The following is a 17,873-nucleotide window of genomic DNA, read 5'->3' as shown; positions in this document are numbered from 1 at the left end:
ATTTTGGTCATCATTGTGTATGGATCCACTGAGCCCTCTCTAAAACTCTGTTGTGGGAGGATCTAAACGAGGTAAGTAGCAGATGGTTTGGACCTTGGCTAATTGGGAGAGACCTTTAATGTCACTTTAAAGCCTGAAGACAGACAAGGGAAACATAGGTATGATAGATACAGAAGATTTTTTCAGATTTCTTACAAAGATGGAAACTTCTAGACTTGCCTCTTGCAGGTGCCCATTACACTTGGACCAAGGTGCAAACTATCAATATGATACACCCCATATCGGGTGTATTGTATCATATGTTTGGGTTTCTGATACACCTATTTAAAGGTGCATGTTTTCAGGAAACCAATGTTTTTTAATTATTAAACAACGTTAAATATATGTAAAACTGAAATTTTGAAAAAAAAAAAAAAAAACTAAAAAAATAACCAAGTGTTGGGTAAAAGGTATCGATACTTAAACCTTGACTTGGACCAATAACCAAGATCCACTGTCCCTGGTGCAGCTTAATCGTTTTGTTATTTCTTCAGACTGGGAGGAATTATTCCCAAATTCATCACAGGAAGTTCTTCCAAGGGTAATCTCAGATCACGTATCGCTCTTGTTGGATACCAAAGGAATTAGACGAAAACCTCCTCCTTTTAGACTAGATCATAGGTGGTTGGGTATGGAAGAGTTTGATGCAAATGTGTGTTTAAATGGTAGTCAGAAGCAAATTTTGAAGGTTGGCAATATCATCAATCAAGAGAGTCAATTAAAAGGAAGGAGGAATGCAGGAAAATCAATGCTAAAATATACATGAAAGAAGAAACGACTACAATAGATGAGGAAAAGAAAAAGAAAATACAGCTAAGGAGGATCTGCTAAAGGTATTAAAAGAATTTTACTCATTAGCAGCTTTAGAGAGAAGCTTCAGTTTCACATTTATCTTTCTAATCCCAAACATATCCAAGATGGAGCCTTAATAAAAGTGGAAACCGTGGCAAGAAGGGTTTACTTTGTAAAATTGATCTTGAGAAAGTCAGCAACCATGTGAATTGGGCAACCAGCAAGATCTTTCTAGGGTCAAATATTTAGATATGTTGGGATATTCAAGAATGGTATGCCAATTAATGATCAATGTGATAGGATCTGCTACTATGTCTTAGTAGTAAGATTGCATGAATCCTCGTGCACTAAAGCCCATAGTAGATATGGGCGAATTGACCATGTGGGCTGCTTTCTTTTAACTGGTCGCCCCACTATAGTGTTAAGTGGATATTAGTTTTCCCATTAGTTGTGGGTCCCATGCCATATAAGCAGTAGCTGATATCTCCCAATAATAAAAGGATTTCCAAAATTAAATGGAAGATTAGAAGTCTTTCTAAAGAGACCTAGTCAGACTGCCATCAAAAAAGTCAATGTTGATTCTAAGATTTTACTAGGAACCTGACAAGAAAGTTCTAGTGTTTGGGCTGAATTAGGGGAGCAAGATTCTCTCCAAATCTTTCTTAATAATGTTAGAAACCTTTTAGGATTAGGAGAGGACTTCTTACATCCCTCCCTTTTCTATATAAATGACCAAGAAAAGGGGATTGAACAATGTATTGTTCTCTCCATACTAAGCTGGATTCAGCCTTCACTTGTTGAGAGACTTACCTAGGGTTTTCCAACCCCATTCGATCAGACTTTGAGAGCTGCCATCAGAAAGTCATTCCAAAAGTATTTTCAGTGAAAAGGTCATTCAAACTCATGACCAAAGCTTCACCTTTCTTTCTAGAATTTCTGGAGATCAAACAGGAACACAAATCCAAGACTGCACCATATTCAGTTTGTTGTAGACATCTTTTGGAAGAACAAAGCTTGAGTGTAAACCACAACATCGATTTCTGCACTTGTGGACATCAAAATCAAGTACTACACTCAATCCAAATCCAAAGATTTGATCTTTTGTGGTCTAATAGACCCAAACAATCCAAGGGAGAAACCAGTTCTCTCAAGACATGCGATTTCAGCATTAGGGCTACTAGGCAAATCTGGACCCAGCCCAATTCTTGATGCAAATTAAAAGAAAAAAAAAATACTGGAGAAGAGAAGAAGAAGAAGAAGAAAGGAGAGAGAAGAGAAAGATGAGAGAAAAGAGTGATCGACCTTAGCTGCCGCGCCGCTCATCTATTTATAATAACATCAAAAAATAAGATGGCAATTACATTAAAGCCCCTACTGCTTACATAAGAAAATAATCAATAAACTAACATTGCTAATAACAGCCTAACAACAAATATAAAGTGAACTAACTAACAACAGTAGTGGGGACCATAATAAATAAAATAACAGCAATATAACAATATTAATTATTGTTCTACATCTCTACACTCCCCCTCAAGTTGGGAATAGATATTTATCATTCCCAAATTGCATACGTCTGTTTCCAACTTAGCCTTTGTAACTACCTTGGTGAAGAGATCAGCAAGTTGCATATCAGAGGCAATATATGGAAGACACACTTCTTGAGAAGCAATTCTCTCCGATAAAGTGTTGATCTACCTCAATATGTTTAGTTCTATCATGTTGTACTGAATTATGGGCAATGTTAATAGCAGTTTGATTATTAGAATATAGCATCAGAGGTTTCTCATAAGCAATTCCTAGTTCTTCAAACAAGGACCTCAACCATAATACTCCAACCACACCATGTGCCACTGCCATAGATCTGTATTTTGCTTCAGCACTGGAATGTGCCACAACATTTTGTTTCTTACTCCTCCAAGAGACAAGGTTGCCTCTTACAAAGGCACAATAATCAGAAATAGACATCTTGTCATCAACACACCCACCCAATCATCATCTGTGTAGACTTCTATCTTCATGTGACCATTATTTTTGAAGAGTATGCCTTTGCTTGGACATCTCTTCAGGTAAGCAAGGATTCTCTCATCTATAAGAAGGTGAGTGGTTTTGGGTAAGGGTGTCCATGAAAAACCAAAAAACCAAACCAAATCTAGAAAATCGAACTGCAAAATGGGGTTAACTGATGAGTACATGGTTTACTTACAATTTATGTAGTTTTTGTATGGATTTTCTGCCAGTTTGATTGAATTTTACCCCATCTTAGCTTAATTTCAATAAAGAATTCAGGGGAAACCAACTCAAGAAAAAGAAGGCATAAAGCAAGAAAAGAGAGCCAAAATTTAATTAATTTACCCCAGCCCAGCCAAGAGAGCAATGGAGGAGCAATCGGTCCATGCAGCCCATGCTACACTCTTTGTGAGAACCCAAAGAAAGAGCTTAGCAAGAAGGTTAAATTCGGCCCAGCAAAGAGGAGGCCCATTTCAGCCCAAGAGCAGCCTAGAGTGCAGCCAAAATATGCTCAAATCTCAGCTAAGTTGCAGCCCAAAGTGCAACCCAAAGGAAGCAAGGGGCGACAACTTCTAGAGGCTTCAAGATGGAGAAAGGGTGCAGCACTCTAGAAGGTTCAAGAGGGGTGAAGTGCACCCAATTCTAGAAGTTTCAAGAGAGGCCTCTAGATTCCTTGAAAGCCTATAAAAGGACGTCTCTTGAAGGGGGCAAGGTGTTCAATTGCTAGAGTACAAGGCTCTCCCTTCCCTTGAGTTCGAAATTCTTGAAGAGGAAAAGGAGAAAGAGCTAGGCGCAAGAAGAAAAAGGGCTGAAGCGATCCAAACAACCAAGGAGAGAAGAAGGTGAGTTTGAATTAGGGAAAGCTTGATTGAGAGATCTATGTTCTATTCTTATTCAATTTTTGTCTTCTTTGAATTTGAATTCAGCTTTAATTCATGTAATTTCTCTATCTTTCTTTCTTTTCTTTCTTGCTGTAATGGAATTCATATTATGTAATTTAGTTTCTTGAATCATTCGAATGTGCTAGATCCAATCTTGTTGTTTCTTGAAGAGAGAATGAATTGAAGAACTTATTGGCCGAATTGTTCTCTCACAAATCTAGATTTGAAATTTCAGATATGAGATTTGTAATGTCTGAATTGCTTGAAAAAGAATTCAGACATTCTTATTTCAGCTTGGCCGATTTGATCTAACTCTTGAAATTTCTAGAGTGCTTGAGAGAGAATCTAAAAATTCAGATCTGCTATTCAAGAACTGAATTGCATGCAAGGTAAGAGATAACTTGTACAATTCAGTTGTTGATCAATTCAAATCTGAATTAATGCCCTTGAAGTGTTTGATTAAATGCATGAATGATTAGATTCTTGATAGAAATATAAGAATCATCATTCTTACATAGGATGAACATGCACTTGAAAAAGGATGTTCATTGCCTTGGGGTTTCACCAAACCAAGGTTGAATCATGTCCTATTCGAATGACTTAAGAAGGTTAATTGCTGAATCATGAATTTGGATTTTTAGCTTACTCTTTCATCTTGAACATAAGGTATTTGAGCCAATGCTTCTTAGGTAGATTGTAGCTTAGGATTTTGGATTTTAATAAAGTTGTAATGTTTTGTAAATCAGATAAGAGTTACCCAATTTAGTATTAGTAGTTTCTTCCTAAATCCTCGTGGGAACGATATTCTACTAATTTCTTTATTACTTGAACGGCTAGTGCACTTGCTAGTGTCACAATGACCCATCAAGTTTTTGGCGCCGTTGCCAGGGATTTATTGTAGCAATATTATGAACCATTGGTCATTCTTAATCTGATTTGTAGCTTTGCATTTATTGCTGGTTTTCAATTCTACATCTTAAATTTCAGTTTTGAATGCAATGGCTTCATTGATGGAGTCGGTTTCCTCTCTTAATACTTGATTGCTCCATCTTTAAATTCAATTTTAGTTGAGTTTATGTAGATCTGATCACTCTCATTTTTGTTAGCTTCATTGATTGCTCTCTCTCTCTCTCTCTCTCTCTCTCTCTCTCTCTCTATATATATATATATATATATATATTAAACCTCAAAAGAGTACAGATCTGATTGCGTTACTTGTTGTTTCTTGAATTCAACAATCAGACCTACACTCACATAAAAAGATTTTGGCTGCATTACTTTCTTTTGTTTTAGTTTCCTTCCATCAAGTTTTTGGTATGTGTGCTTTCATCTTAAAAGAAAAAAAATAGTATGTGTGCTTTCAAATCTGAGCTTCAGATCGGAAATGGTGTGAGTACAGGTCTGATTCCAGATCTGTAACTCATCCCCATTCGATGATACATCAGGACTGATGAGAAGCAAGCTAGAACAACTATTGTACAGACCTAAGATCAGTGGTATTGTATGATTTCAGACCTGATATACTGATCTCAAATCTGTATACACCAATACACCTTGCTGAATTCTCATATCAACCCTGATAACTGTGGTTCTAGCTACTAAACTTAACATCAGTAGCTGCTGAAATGCAAAATTATAGATCTAAAGGTGTAAAGGATTCTTGCATATACCCTCATAAACTTCAGATCCCAAGGTGTAGAAATCATGTACAACATCTGTACCCTATTAGGATGGTGGTGTGAACTCATATTGAAGATCTGAAACCATCTAAATTCAGATCAAAGTTCATCCGAACTCAGACCTGAACTCATCTAACTCAGATATAAATTCGGTTGCTATCAGTAGCAAAGGTTGCAGACCTGATTTCAGGTCTCTGCAATTAATTGATGTATACAAGATATACAAATAGGAACTTCAAATAAGAAGCTTAAAGCTCTTGATTCCAGCCCTAGTTAACATCTGGTTGCAATATATGGAAGGCAAGTTAGAACAAACCTGATTTGGAATAAGTGGATATGCATGGATTCAGACCTGAAACACTGACCTGATCTCAGGTTATGCATGATTTCAAATCTAATCCACTGATTTCTGATCTGAATACACTTGCAACCATTGCCGAATTTCTATATCAGCCCTGTCCTTGCATCAAGTAGCTGTTGTATATGATTGAATAAGTAGTTGCTATAATTTCAACTGTTGTAAAACCTCACAATAACATCAATGTCTGTTGTAGTTGCAGATCTAATTTCAGGTGTCTGTAATTCATTGCTGCATACAAGACATATAAGTTGGGACTTGAAGAAGAAGCCTAAAGCTCTTGGGTTCAGTCCTATTTCAGACCTAATTGCAACAGATTTTAGACCTACTTATTGATATTAGGCTTGGAATTTGCATTTCTGTAGGTGGTTGTTCTTAATAGCTAAGATTTCAGATATGATTTCATAAGGTTAGAACCTGAAGAGCAGCGTAAAGATCCTAACTTCAGCACTAATTTTAGACCTATTTATAGTAAAGTTTAGATATGTTTACTTCTGTTCATTTTAGTTCGGAATAGTGTGTAATAAACTCCATTGCTGACCTAGCTAGCTCTCTTTTCCATTGATGATCTACTTCACACTTGAATGCTGGTCTAGTTTCAGTAATGGAGCTATGTTTTTCTAGTTTGCAAATTTATAAGAAAATTAGTGTGGATCTGATTTGCATGCATTCACTTACATTGCTGAAATCCTAATGCAGATCTGAGCACACAAGAAAAAAAAAAAAACAAAAAGAGTGCAGTTCAGATCTGATTACCTTACCTATCATTTCTGCAATCACAAATTAGATCTAAACTCATTATATTTTCTATAGTTTCAGTAGTGTAGCTGCCCTTTTTGTTCTGCTTCATCTTTGGTTTCTGTTTTAGTTTAGGTAATCTAGTTGATTGTTGGCTGCTAGTGCAGTTCAGATATGATTATCTTAGCTATGATTTCTGAAATCAGAGATCAGATCTGAACTCATTATGGCGGCTATAGCTTCTGCTCTATTTGGTCTGCACATCTTATGAAAGTAATGTGGATCAAATCTGATTACCTTACCTATCACTTTTGTAATCAGATCTGAACACATACCAAATCATATATGATGACACTAGCAATAGAGTGATTCAGATCTGTATCTTCAATTTTGAGTTTCAGATCTGTATATGTGGTATATACAAATTTGAAACTTTGCTACCATGCATAGTATAGCCACGGATTCATATCTGTATACATTAACTCTTATTGCTGAAATCACATATCAAACCCGAGCACACTTAACTGTCTTTTTACTGATTGATTTCGGTTTTGTACAGCTCTGTATACAACATGCTTCATTGCTGATATCAGTGGTTTGTCTTGCTGGTTTGCTCAGTTTTTAGTAGCCACTTTAACTGATGTTGGGTGGTGCACAATTCATAAAATAGTAGGGTCAGATCTGATAGTTAGTAGCCTTTCAATATGTAGCTTAGACCTGACAGTCACCTGAACACAACTGTTCTAGCTACTGATTTCAGACCTGAACAGTGACTTGCAACAGTGGAGTTTCAGCAGCCACTTATCTCAGCTATGAAATCAGATTGGTACAGTGAGAAAGAATTTGTAAAATTGCAGTAGCTTTCAGATCTATGTAGAACTGATGTCTGAACTGCAGGTACAGATTTCAAATCTGAGTAGAAATGATTTCAGACCTGTATACTGATGGTGTGGCTGTTGGGATTTCAGATTTGATATTGTATACTATATACTAAGAAAAATTTTCTTTGTTGTAAATTGCAGTAGCTAACTGATTTCAAATCTGATATTGAGAGAGAAATTGTAAATTGTTGTCCTACTCTCAGTAGCTACTGAATTCAGATTTGTACATTAATATTTAATAGCTTTTCAGCAGTTCAGATCTGTGCAATTAATTTTTATTGCTGAAATCAAGAGGTTTGTATGCTAGGCAAGGTCTATCTAGATTGGAAACAGAGGAGCAGCCTAAAGTTCTTGATTTCAGTTTTGTTTCATGTCTACCTGTAGTAGATTTCAGATTTGCTGATTGCTTGGACTTTTGTATTCTTAGATAGCATTCAGTCTTTACCTTGTAAATTGCTATTAGATTAGGATTACTTATTGATTAAATTATTTAGATTTTTGCCTTTCTCATTTATAGCATTTCACTTTAGATAAATTTATTTTAGAATGTTAGTTGGAATATAGCTTCTGATCTCTCTCCTTCTAGTATATAATGATTTTCAACAGAGAAACTCCTCATCAACAGAGCCATTGCAGAATTTGAAAATAACCTTTAGGGAGTCCTCTATACCTCTCTCTTTACTTGATGATGCTCTTGCTAGATTTATTGTTACTCCCTAACACTAGGAACATTGGGGACAATGTTCATTTTAAGTGTGGGGGAGTTAGCCTGAGGCTAGGGTGTGGGGGCTGGAACCATGCGCCTCATTCACCCCAAGACACACATGTAGGCAATGACATGACCAATTAGACTGAAACCCCTCAAGTTCATTTGTTTATTAGGTGATTTTAAAGAGGGAGTACAAAGAGTTACGGGAGACTAATGTAGGTATCAGATTTTTATTCTTGTGAATGATCCAACTTAGCACTTGTATGAGGTTAAGGGGGCTGAATATGTCTTTCATCATGACCAGCCCTAACTACCTTCATGTGTATGAAAGCACTTGATTTCATTATTAATGGTCAGTCGAGCTAGTTCACTTCTGAACTGCTGATGCATGAGATTCAACAAATGCAGAAAAAGACAAAGCTCAATTGACTCCGCTATTCCGAGCTGAATAGTAAAACTAGCAGCTTGGAATATGAGTCTTGTTATCTGCCTCAAGCCTGTGACCAGTGTGAGATGGAGCATAAAATGCACTCGCACAAAAAAAAAGTGTGAAATGGAGCATAAAATGCACTCACACCTAGAAAACAATTGAGGAAAAAAAAAGAAAAATTGGTGACGGCTAAGGTTCGAGGAGACAAAATGCAATTGAACTCTCAATGAGGTGCAGTTAAAGATTCGAACCTAGTTCAAATTGATGGTTAATTTTCACAGTCAAGGAGCTGATCTACATATTGAACGGGAGTGAAAACTAGAGCTTGAAGAATCTCATATTCTCACTTTCCTTGGCTCTTATGCATGTGTTAAATAGTAGTTTATATGAATAGGAGTTGAATACTTAAAAAATGTTTCCAACCACTCAATGCAATTCCCTCCTACAAACAAATCCGGTAAATGGTGAGAATAAAAAGGGGGGATGATCAGTTTATGGCTGATGCCTTTGCTTGAGGACAAGCAAAAGCTTAAGTGTGGGGGTATTTCATGAGTACATGGTTTACTTACAATTTATGCAGTTTTTGTATGTATTTTATGCCAGTTTGATTGAATTACACCCCATCTTAGCTAGATTTCAGGAAAGAATTTAGGGGAAACCAACTCAAGAAAAAGAAGGCATAAAGCTAGAAAAGAAAGCCAAAATTTAATTAATTTACCCCAGCCTAGCCAAGAGAGCAATGGAGGAGCAATTGGTCCATGCAGCCCATGCTACACTCTTTGGAAGAACCCAAAGAGAGCTTAGCAAGAAGGTTAAATTCGGCCCAGCAAAGAGGAGGCCCATTTCAGCCCAATAGAAGCCTACAGTGTAGCCAAAATATGCTCAAAACTCAGCTTAATTTGCAGCCCAAAGTGCAGCCCAAAGGGAGCAAGGGGCGGCAACTTCTAGAGGCTTCAAGAAGGAGAAAGGGGGCAACACTCTAGAAGGTTCAAGAGGGGTGAAGTGCACCCAATTCTAGAAGTTTTAAGAGAGGCCTCTAGACTCCTTGAAAGCCTATAAAAGGAGATCTCTTGAAGGGGGGAAGGTGTTCAATTTCTAGAGTTCAAGGATCTCCATTCCCTTGAGTTCGAAATTCTTGAAGAGGAGAGGATAAAGAGCTAGGCGCAAGAAGAAGAAGGGCGGAAGAGATCCAAGCAACCAAGGAGAGAAGAAGGTGAGTTCAAATTGGGGAAAGCTTGATTGAGAGATCTATGTTCTATTCTTACTCAATTTTTGTCTTCTTTGAATTTGAATTCTGCTTTAATTCAGGTAATTTCTCTTTCTTTCTTTTCTTTCTTGCTGTAATAGAATTCAGATTATGTAATTTAGTTTCTTGAATCATTTGAATGTGCTAGATCCAATCTTGTTGTTTCTTGAAGAGAGAATGAATTGAAGAACTTATTGGCCGAATTGTTCTCTCACAAATCCAGATCTAAAATTTCATATATGATATTTGTAATGTCTGAATTGCTTGAGAAAGAATTCAGACATTCTTATTTCAGCTTGGCCGATTTGATCTAACTCTTGGAATTTCTAGAGTGCATGAGAGAGACTCTAGAAATTCAGATATGCTATTCAAGAACTGAATTGCATGCAAGGTTAGGGATAACTTGCACAATTCAGTTGATGATCAATTCAAATCTGAATTGATGCCCTTGAAGTGTTTGATTAAATGCATGAATGATTAGATTCTTGATAGATATATAAGAATCATCATTCTTGCATAGGATGAACATGCACTTGAAAGAGGATGTTCATTGCCTTGGAGTTTCACCAAACCAAGGCTGAATCATGTCCTATTCGAATGACTTAAGAAGTTTGATTGTTGAATCATGAATTTGGATTTTTAGCTTACTCTTTCATCTTGAATGTAAGGTATTTGAGCCAATGCTTCTTAGGTAGATTGTAGCTTAGGATTTTGGATTTGAATAAAGTTGTAATGTTTTGTTAATCAGATAAGAGTTAACCAATTTAGTATTAGTAGTTTCTTCCTAAATCCTCGTGGGAACGATACTCTACTCATCTCTTTATTATTTGAACGGCTAGTGTCACAATGACCCATCAAGTTTTTGGTGCCGTTGCCGGGGATTTATTGTAACAATATTAGGAACCATTGGCCATTCTTAATCTGATTTGTAGCTTGCTGGTTTTCAATTCTGCATCTTAAATTTCAGTTTTGAATGCAATGGCTTCATTGATGGAGCCGGTTTCCTGTCTTAATACTTGATTGCTCCATCTTCAAATTCAGTTTTACTTGAGTTTATGTAGATCTAATCACTCTCATTTTTGTTTTAGCTTCATTATCTCAAAAAGAACCAATATATATATATATATATATTAAACTTCAAAAGAGTACAGATCTGATTGCGTTACTTGTTGTTTCTTGAATTCAACAATCAGACCTACACTCGCATAAAAAGATTTTGGCTGCATTACTTTCTTTTGTTTTATTTTTCTTCCATCAAGTTTTTTGTATGTGTGCTTTCATCTTAAAAGAGAAAAAATAGTATGTGTGCTTTCAAATCTAAGCTTCAGATCTGAGATTAGATATGAAATTCAGATCTGATATGGTGTGAGTACAGGCCTGATTTCAGATCTGGAACTCACCCCAATTCGATGATACATCTGGACTGATGAGAAGCAAGCTAGAACAACTATTGTACAGACCTAATATCAGGGATATTGTAAGATTTCAGACCAGATATACTAATATCAGATCTGTACACCTTGCTGAATTCTCATATCAGCCTTGATAATTGTCGTTCTAGCTACTAAACTTAGCATCAATAGTAGTTGAAATGCAAAATTACAAATCTGAAGGTGTAAAGGATTCTTACATATACCCTGATAAATTTCAGATCCCAAGGTGTAGAAATCATGTACAACATCTGAACCCTATTAGGATGGTGGTGTGAACTCAGATTGCAGATCTAAAACCATCTGAATTTAGATCAGAGTTCATCCGAACTCAGACCTGAACTCATCTAACTCAGATCTAAATTCGGTTGCTATCAGTAGCAAAGGTTGTAGACCTGATTTCAGGTCTCTACAATTAATTGATGTATACAAGATATACAAATAGGAACTTCAAATAAGAAGCTTAAAGCTCTTGATTCCAGCCCTAATTCACATCTGGTTGAAATATATGGGAGGCAAGTTAGAACAAACTTGATTTGGAATCAGTGGATATGCATGGATTTAGACCTGATACACTGATCTGATCTCAGGTTATGCATGATTTCAGATCTAATCCACTGATTTCAGATCTGAATACACTTGCAACCTTTGCCGAATTTCTATATCAGCCCTGTGCTAGCATCAAGTAGCTGTTGTATATGATTGAATAAGTAGCTGCTATAATTTCAGCTATTGTAAAACCTCATAATAACATCAATGGCTGTTGTAGTTGCAAATCTGATTTCAGGTGTTTGTAATTCATTGCTGCATACAAGACATATAAGTTAGGACTTGAAGAAGAAGCCTAAAGCTCTTGGGTTCAGTCCTATTTCAAACCTAATTGCAACAGATTTCAGACCTACTTATTGATATTAGGCTTAGAATTTGCATTTCTGTAGGTGGTTGTTCTTAATCGCTAAGATTTCAGATCTGATTTCATAAGGTTAGAACCTGAAGAGCAACCTAAAGATCCTAACTTCAGCACTGATTTCAGACCTATTTACAGTAAAGTTTAGATATGTTTACTTCTGTTCATTTTAGTTCGGAATAGTGTGTAATAAACTCCATTGCTGACCTAGCTAGCTCTCTTTTCCATTGATGATCTACTTCACACTTGAATGCTGGTCTAGTTTCAGTAATGGAGCTATGTTTTTCTAGTTTGCAAATTTATAAGAAAATTAGTGTGGATCTGATTTGCATACATTCACTTACATTGCTGAAATCCTAATGCAGATCTGAGCACACAAGAAAAAAAAAACAAAAAGAGTGCAGTTCAGATCTGATTACCTTACCCATCATTTCTGCAATCACAAATCAGATCTAAACTCATTATAGTTGCTATAGTTTCAGTAGTGTAGCTGCCCGTTTTGTTCTGCTTCATCTTTGGTTTCTGTTTTAGTTTAGGTAATCTAGTTGATTGTTGGCTGCTAGTGCAGTTCAGATCTGATTATCTTAGCTATGATTTCTGAAATCAGAGATCAGATCTGAACTCATTATGGCTGCTATAGCTTCTTCTCTATTTGGTCTGCATATCTTATGAAAATAATGTGGATCAAATCTGATTACCTTACCTATTACTTCTGTAATCAGATCTGAACACATACCAAATCATATATGATGACACTAGCAATAGAGTGATTCAGATCTGTATCTTCAATTTTGAGTTTCAGATCTGTATCTGTGGTATATACAAATCTGAAACTTTGCTACCATGCATAGTATAGCCACGGATTCATATCTGTATACATTAACTCTTATTGCTGAAATCACAAATCAAACCCGAGCACACTTAACTGTCTTTTTACTGATTGATTTCGGTTTTGTACAACACTGTATACAGCATGCTTCATTGCTGATATCAGTGGTTTGTCTCGCTGGTTTGCTCAGTTTTTAGTAGCCACTTTAGCTGATGTTGGGTGGTGCACAATTCATAAAATAGTAGGGTCAGATCTGATAGTTAGTAGCCTTTCAATATGTAGCTTAGACCTGACAGTCACCTGAACACAACTGTTCTAGCTACTGATTTCAGACCTGAACAGTGACTTGCAACAGTGGAGTTTCAGCAGCCACTTATCTCAGCTATGAAATCAGATTGGTACAGTGAGAAAGAATTTGTAAAATTGCAGTAACTTTTAGATCTGATCTCAGATCTATGTAGAACTGATGTCTGAACTGCAGGTACAGATTTCAGATCTGAGTAGAAATGATTTCAGACCTTGTATACTGATGGTGTGGCTGCTGGATTTCAGATCTGATATTGTATACTGTATACTGAGAAAAAATTTCTTTGTAAATTACAGTAGCTAACTGATTTCTGATCTGATATTGAGAGAGAAATTGTAAATTGTTGTCCTACTCTCAGTAGCTACTGAATTCAGATTTGTACATTAATATTTAATAGCTTTTCAGCAGTTCAGATCTGTGCAATTAATTTTTATTGCTGAAATCAAGATGTTTGTATCTAGAAGCTGCTCGACGCTGGTTATATCCAAGAAGTAAAGTACCCGGACTAGCTGGTGAACGTCGTGATGGTGAAGAAGGCCAATGGAAAGTGGATGATCTGCATCGACTTCACTAACCTAAACAAAGCCTGCCCCAAAGACAATTTCCCCTGACAAGGATCGACTAGCTCATCGACGCAACGGTGGGGCATGAACTCCTGATCTTCATGGATGCGTTCTTAGGTTACAACCAAATCCAAATGCATCCAGATGACCAAGAGAAGGCTGCCTTCATCACGATCGTGGACTCTACTACTCTAAGGCAATGCCCTTCGGCCTCAAGAACGCCGACGCTACCTATCATTGGCTAGTGAATGAAATGTTCAAAGACCAGCTCGACCGTAATGTTGAAGCATATGTAGACGACATGCTTGTGAAGAGCAAGAAGGTCGAGCACCACCTAGCCTACCTCAAGGAAGCCTTCGGTACCCTCAAGAAGTATAGAATGAAGCTAAGGCTGACAAAGTGTGCTTTTGGGGTTGGCTCCAGCAAATTCCTGGGGTTCATTGTTACATAGAGAGAAATTGAAGCCAACCTAGAGAAGATCCAGGCCATCCTCGACATGTAATCACCTTGGACCTACAAAGAAGTGCAGCGCTTCACCGGATGAGTAGCCACCCTCAGCCGGTTCATGTTAAAGTCCGTAGACCGATGCCTGCCCTTCTTCAAGGCCCTGAAAAAGATGAATGATTTCTAGTGGACCGAGGAATGTGAACGGTCCTTCCAAGAGCTAAAGAGGTATCTAAGTTTGCTGCCTCTCCTTACAAAGCTGAGCCTTAGAGACTAGTTGCTGCTCTATCTCTCGATTGGAGACGAGGTGGTCAGCTCGGTACTAGTCAAGGAAGAAGATCAGGTACATAGGCCAATCTACTACACCAGCAAGGTCCTTAGCAACACGGAAACCCAGTACTCAAATCTGGAGAAGGTAGCCCTGGCCTTAGTCACCTCGGCAAGAAAGCTCAGGCCATACTTCCAAGCCTACATCATCTGAGTACTTACCGACCAACCTCTTAAACAAGTTCTACAGAGGCTGGAAGCATCTAGCCGCCTAGTCAAGTGGAGTGTGGAGCTGAGTGAGTTTAACATTGACTACGCATCTCGGTCCACCATCAAGGCCCAAGCCCTAGCCAACTTCCTCACTGAATGCACCTTCACGATACAGGATCCAGTTGCAGCATTGTAGATATAGACTCTCCATGTGGACGGTTCATCCAACAAGCAAGGTAGTGGAGCCGGGCTCATCCTCCTCAGCACAGACAGCACGATACTGGAGCACACCCTCAGGTTCGAGTTCCAGGCCTCTAACAATGAAGTTGAGTATGAAGCTTTGATCGCGAGACTTCGGCTCGCCTTAGACCTCGGTTCCCGGTGAGTCGAAGCCTTCAACAATTCCCAACTAGTGGTTAACCAGATCCACGGCTTGAACACTTCACCATTCAGTAGATCCCTTGAGCTGATGCACTTTCAAAGCTAGCAAGCTCACCACAGACCAACCTTGACACAATGATCCAAATAGATACGTTGGCCCAACCAAGCATCGCGCTAACGGCTTCCTCGCTCTCCCTGTTCAACACAGCCTGTCCTGGATGGATCCCATAGTACAATACCTTCAGGATGACACTCTACCGAAAGACCGAGTCAAAGCCGAAAGACTTGCACACAGGTCGGCCCGATACTTCCTCATATAGGGACAGCTCTACCGCCGGTCACACACTCTCCCCTACCTAAGGTGTCTCCCCCCCTTCCAGGCCAACTATGTCCTCAAGGAGATACGCAAAGGTATCTGCGGAGATCACCCGACACTCAAACCCTGGCTCAAAAGAAACTCCAGCAAGTCTACTTCTGGCCGACCATGAAGTAGGATGCAACCCAATTCGTCAGAAAGTGCAATCGTTGTCAAAGGCACTCCAACCTCCATCACCATCCAGCAATATCCCTGAAGCCGATCACTAGTCCATGGCCCTTTTCACAGTTGGGAATGGATATCCTCGGACCCTTCCCTACCACAGTCAGGCAAAAGAAGTTCCTCCTAGTTGCAGTGGACTACTTCACCAAGTGGGTGGAAGACGAAGCCCTAGCACGCATTACCACATAGAATGCCCGAAGTTTCTTCTGGCAAGGTATTGTCTGCCGATTTGGCATTCCTTGGGTTCTCATCACCGACAATGGCACACAGTTCACTAACCATAAGTTCAAAGCCTTCTGCGCCAACCTGAAGATCGACCACTGGACTACAGCCGTTCACCGACCTCAAAGCAATGGACAAACCGAAGTGACCAATTGAACCCCACTGCATGGCCTGAAGACTCGACTTTACCAAGACAAGGGAAGGTGGGTCAAGGAGTTGCCAAGCATCCTCTAGGCGTACAGGACCACACCGTGGACAACTACCGAAGAGACACCTTCCAGCCTAGCATATGGGGCCGAAGCCATGATCCCCGTAGAGATAGGCTCGCCAACTCTCTGGATCGAGTTCTACGACGAAGAGAAGAACAATGAAGACCTCCATGCAGAGCTTGACCTGGTGGAGGAAGCAGGTGACTGGGCATACCTCGGGATGGCAACACAGCAACACAGAATGGCCAAGTACTATGACTCTAAAGTCCGAAGAAGAGAGTTCAAGCCTGGGGACCTCGTCCTTCAAAAAGTCATAGTACCCGCGCTAGGAGAAGTTAATCTCGAACCAAACTGGGAAGGACCATATAGATTCACCAAAGTGCTTGGACCTAGTACCTACAAAGTAGAAGACCACGACGGAAAGCCTGTATCGAGGAGTTGGAATACCAGGAATCTGAGAATGTATTATCAGTAATCTACATCAACAAAGATAGCATTTTCTACATTCAGTTGTTCAACACACCACACAACAGACACTGCCCACACACTACACAGCACGCCGCACAATGCACACCGCACACCGCACAACACACGCCGCACAACGCACACCTCACTCAGCCGACCCATTTTTATTACCATTCTTTTATTACTGTTTATAAACTGCCATTTTTTAAGACATTCATATAGTCTACAAGTCCACATAAATTGACCCTTATATATCAAAACCATAAAATTATATGGGTCATTAAATTCAACTTTAACTATTTATTACTTTAATTTAACCATTTTTATTCTTATTCTTATTAATTTATTTTAGTATTTAGTTTAAATTTGTAATTATTTAAATATTTACTTAAAATAATTTTTTCCAACAAAGTATAATTATTATATAATAGATTTGTTAATATATTTTGCATTTACGAATAAACATTAATTATTTGGCTTAACAATTTTAATTACTATTAATAAATATTGATTCTTATTTATGGTTTAATTACTATATAGTGAATGACCCTGTACTAAGTACGGGGAAGTATAATAGATTTGTTAATTCATATTTTTCATTTACGAATAAACATTAATGATTTGGCTTACAAATTCTAATTATTGTTAATAAATATTGATTCTTATTTAAGGTTTAATTACTGTATTCGGTAATTATTATGGTGTTTGATTTCAATAAACATTAATGATAACTGATGAGTGTTATTTTGTTTTTTATTAATTACTTAATTAAGTACTTGATGATTGTTATTATTATTAATTATTTCTATAAATAACAGATTGTTATTATTATTTACTTAATTCAGTAATTTTCAGTAAGTAATTATTTTATTTAATTTGAATTATTTGAATTATTTATAATAGACATTTAGGGTAGGCTCTTTATTTGATTTAAGAGACTAAACTTGTTTTATCTAAAGAATGGCCCCATACTAAGTAAGGGGGCAACTATGGTATTATTTAATTTGAAATTTACTATTTAAAAATAAAAACATCAATGTCCTGTTGAGCAACCCACCCCCAAAAAAGTATCAATAACTTTAAAATCATTAATCTATTTATAAAATAGTAAAAGTAGATGGATGTTTACAACAATACGACCAATACTGCTTAATATTTAGGGACATATGAATGGATAAAAAGCATTTAAATGATATCCATTCAAAGAGGCAAAGAAGGAAGAATATCATTCAAAGAGCTGCTAAGAAAAACAATCCATGCCAAACAACATTTATAGGTGCATCCATCCTCTGAAGTAAGAGATGAAAAATATATGACTACAATCAAATCATCATGATA

The 17,873-nt window shown here is 37.7% G+C and overlaps 1 long non-coding RNA gene across 1 annotated transcript; it reads left to right on the top strand.

Moving 5' to 3' along the window:
* Positions 1-3,395: 3,395 nt before the first annotated feature.
* LOC148801306 (uncharacterized) lies at positions 3,396-16,573 on the top strand. Its single transcript, XR_016084712.1, has 2 exons — positions 3,396-9,730; positions 13,698-16,573. It is a non-coding gene; the product is annotated as an uncharacterized LOC148801306 (long non-coding RNA).
* The last annotated feature ends 1,300 nt before the right edge of the window (positions 16,574-17,873 follow it).

The sequence above is a fragment of the Nelumbo nucifera genome, chromosome 3, assembly GCF_055504915.1.
Source record: "Nelumbo nucifera cultivar China Antique chromosome 3, China Antique-T2T, whole genome shotgun sequence".
Taxonomy (NCBI): Eukaryota; Viridiplantae; Streptophyta; class Magnoliopsida; order Proteales; family Nelumbonaceae; genus Nelumbo; species Nelumbo nucifera.
The sequence above is the reverse complement of the archived record's forward strand: the minus strand, read 5'-3'. Positions and strand labels throughout refer to the sequence as shown.